General features: G+C 34.5%; 1 long non-coding RNA gene across 1 annotated transcript; it reads left to right on the top strand.

The window, feature by feature from the left end:
- Positions 1-1377, top strand: LOC125589268. The gene is made up of 3 exons (XR_007325455.1): positions 1-376; positions 734-905; positions 1218-1377. It is a non-coding gene; the product is annotated as an uncharacterized LOC125589268 (long non-coding RNA).
- Positions 1378-4306: the final 2929 nt, after the last annotated feature.

Raw genomic sequence — 4306 nt, 5'->3', positions numbered from 1 at the left:
CAACAATTAATACATTTTCTGAAAATCTTTGAAACCATCTATCTTGGTGGCAAGGTCCTTTCTGTTTTACTACCCTTTTTGATTTTCGAAATTGATTCCCATTATTAAATCGGGATGTGAGTAAAGCTAGAGTCTTTGTTTCTGGGTTTATCTTAAAACTTGCTTGAATTTTCTAGGGGTTGTTGAGACAGCTTGTCTTATGGCCTCTGATGGTTATAGCGGAGAGGCTTTTTTATTCATTTTGATGGTAAAGGGTGGCATGTAATGAGGTTTCTCTACCATTTTGATTCCAGATGAGCGTGTGGCTACTGAGCTAAAGAAAGCCATCATGCAAGCCTGCACTGAGAAGAAGCTTACCCAGTCCCAACTTGCTCAAGTAAATTATTCTTCTCTATCTCTTATTATTTACCTTCAATCAGGAAAGTGACCTAAAGAACTTGTAAGAAAGAGTAATCTTTCATGCTTTCTTGTAATGTCGTAAACTCTGTCAAGAGTAATTTTTTTTTCATGTAAGAAAGATCAACCGTTGAACGTTTGCTTGATGTATCACTCTTATCGGAAACATATATTTCATTATAAAAAATAGCACACTATATGGTTTGGTATGCGTATGGAGCTGTTATTTGAATCATCAGATCATTGATATTGATCTTTTTGGTTGTTGCTGTTTTAAAACAGCTCTCTGTCAACAGTCATGTCAGTTGGAGACTGATTGTTCTTGTATGATCATCAGGTTTAGGGAAGAATGGTGAGCTGGTGAGAAAATCGAGTGGGAACAGGAGCCCTAAGTCGATTGTTGAACCAGCAAAGTATGTAGAGAAGCCAGCCAAATGGGGGAATCAGAAGGTTGCTCCACAAAACATCCACCAGCCTCGTTGAAGTGGGGATTGTGTTAACTAGTCAGGGTATGTTGTATCTTTAGCCACTATACCTTTGTAATTTTTAGTATTTGCTTTCAACAAGAGAACATGTGCACACACATATAACAACAACAACAAGAAAACAATGTTTTAATTTTTTTTAAAAACCTTTAATTAAGAGACTAGCATTGGAGCATAAAAATATTAGTCTCTTAATTTGGTTTCTTAAGTAATATTAATTATTTAAAAATGATTAAGAGACTCAAAGTGGGTTTTTGGTTTAATGATGCTCTTATTCCTTATCCTTCTGAAAACAAAATCAAATTTTCATACTTTGCATTGACTCATACATTGCAGTGGCTTGAGACCATTAATATCTCCACCGTCTCGAGGAAGAAGCCAACCGAAGATAAACTAGAGCCACTTCTTTGTTTTTCTCAGGTTCAATGTGGCAACTTAGTTTGACTCATTACCACTGATTTTATTCACCTATATTCCAAAGCTATAGTCCCTTTCACTCAATAATCTTGGTTCGTTTGTGCTAATTGGTCCCCTGAGCTCGCCATGTACTCAAAAGGTCCTAGCAATAAAAAAGTAGTATGATAGTATTGGGTAGAGATTGGATAATCATATAAGGACATGAAAAGCCTGTAAAATCAAAGCCAAGGAAGCGTACGTGGACTGCAGATCATCAAACAGTAACCATAAACATATTAGAAGATATTTCTTTCGCAAATTAATTCTGTCCGACTAGTATCTTAATACATAAGAAGATATACATACTCCCATTTTTGAAGATCATAGGTTTTTAGTTCAAAAAAAGGTTTTTTTGTTCTTGTAGACCTGGAAGCTAATTATGGCATTGTTGGAATTCATAGGTTTCCTAGGCAAAACTCCATTGCAAGATTCAAATTACAATAGCATCTTTTACAAAAAAAAAAACTAGAGAAGAATTGGAACTATCATCTTATTTCTTGAACAACACTAATAAAAACAGTCTTCAAAACCATTTCAGGATTAAAAATTCAGCATAAAACGTCATTTACATAGATAAATGGAAGAAATGAATGTACTAACTCGTGAATGAGTTCAAAATGATCATTTAATAAAATAACAAACCCATACATTTTAATCATTTCCGTAAAACGTAGAGCCAACCTGAGAATGACCTTTACACCAAAAAAAAAAAACCTGAGAATGGCCTAGCACATGAAGACACTGTTGTTGAATTTAAAACAGCACGCGTAGCATAAACTAGAATCAATAAAAGTACGTAGACAGTAATTTCATTCAAACATAATTTAAAAAGGTGATGAATATTTTGCTCTCAAATCTCAATTATCAACGAGGTCCGCCATGCACATACTAAAAACTATTTTAAGTGAACTGTTGGAACATCAATTCAAGGGAAAAAGAAAAAATATGAAAAAATGTTTTAAGATGATGTTTTATTTCTCTTCGTTAGCTATAAATCTTTTAGCTGCTAACTTTCGGCAGAAAATAAAATTAATTTTGCTATTCATGTTTTAACTTAGGCTCGCGTTTTTGGCATTGGACATGTGAATCCTATCTGGTATGTTCGATGATCTTGTTTTCTTTTGGAGCTATGATGGGAAATAAAACAAACATCCTAGAGTTAAGTTTATAAATGAACAGATGTTTGACCGTTGACTGTGAATTTAGCTATAAATGAACATACGTTTTAGAATGAACGTGCGAGTGAATGTGATACCCTACCCACCTGTGCTTCGTTGCAATGGTTCAGATAGGTGTGTGTGCGCCACATCAGTTCCACATGTAATGCAAAAAAAATGTTACGCACCAACTAACTTGCTCATCTCTTTCCATTTTCCTTACAATTTTTGGAGCTTACTCCGAAGATTCTTCAAAACCAATATCATTATTTTTTCCTTATAAATCATTGATAAATTATGACTTCAAAAATATCATTGTTGAAATAATACTGCTAACTTTATTCTTGGCATGGAAATTTCAGTTATCATATTGCTAATAGCATGATAAGCCTATAATTAACGTCAGAAATCACCAAAACTATCATACTCTGATATTTATCTATTAATTACAGCTTAAGTGATGCAAATATATAAGAATCCAACAATCATGTGCTCAACCTCAAATACCGAGTTTTTTTGTCTGATCTGCTGATTGATTCTAAATCTGGAAAAATCAAATAATACAGTTGATAGATCAAGTACATGTGAGAGGACAATTGGACAAATACATTTAGATAGACAATAGAGTTTTTTTACATATAGTCACTTTATGAGTTGTTATTACACATTAGAACATTTTCCACTACTAGAATAGATTTTTAGTGGTTGTTTACGTCGATACTCCTGCGATGTAGATCTTTTAGTTTCCCTTGCTTTTTGGATAAATCTTGTTTAATTCTGAATTATCACAACCATAAGAAATTTGAGGCTTGGAAAGAAGCGGCCGTGATGAAGCAACGAAGATGGAAACGAGAGGCGATCAAATCCCAGATCTCGTTCTTGTTCTCTTCCGTTCAACATTTTTGGTAGTCAAATTAGGGAAGAATGAAAATATATCTTTCTCTCTCTAATCTATCTTATTTTTATTAACATTCCACATCGTGTGGTGTTGGTTCCTTGGGCAATATACATGTGTATAAGCAATCCTCCATTCTTGAACTAGCTTTTGGATGTGAGTTAGGCTCATCACTAATATGGTATCACAGCTCATAGTAAAAGCCCAGCATATGATTTCCCACATAAACAGTTTTCTACCTATGTAGCCTGTAAAAGTGGCCCATATTGTGTGGTATATCCGAGATGTTGGGCTTGAGCTGTTTCCAATGGACCGTTTTCTACCCACATCTCGAAAGGGATATTAACATCCCACATCGTGTGAGTGTTGATTCTTTCGGTAATATATATGTGTATGGGCAATCCTCCACTCTTGAGCTAGCTTTTAGGTGTGAGTTAGGCCCATCACTAATAATTTTCTCATCATCTCGAAACAAGAGAATAAAGAACGACTGTGCTTTCTCCTCCTTCTCCCATTGTCCTTTGAGGTTAGCTTATCTACTTCTATGGATATATATGCATCATTTTGTATCATATCTCTTTGTGTAGATAAGTTTTTTCACAGGTTGGTTTCAATAGATTCCATCCCGAGCTGGGGCCTACTCTCCGTGTCAAGTTCGCTACGAAGAACTCAACTTCGAAAGCAAAGTTGTCAAAGCTCAGACTTGGGATATTGCTGGTCAAGAGAGGTAAACTATATATGATTTTCTTACCCGATGTTGTTTTGAATAGAAAATTTGTTGGTTTCAAGTATATGATGTTTTTATTTTACAAAAAAAATGTATATGATGTTTTTACCATAAGTTGATTTTGTGTTTCTTACATTGCAGTTGTTATATGTTTGCACATGTGTACAATTGCTTTTGTGTACAATGTTTT

This window comes from Brassica napus, chromosome A2 (assembly GCF_020379485.1).
Source record: "Brassica napus cultivar Da-Ae chromosome A2, Da-Ae, whole genome shotgun sequence".
Lineage (NCBI taxonomy): Eukaryota > Viridiplantae > Streptophyta > Magnoliopsida > Brassicales > Brassicaceae > Brassica > Brassica napus.
Note: the sequence above shows the minus strand (reverse complement) of the source record. Positions and strands in the feature narration are given on the sequence as shown.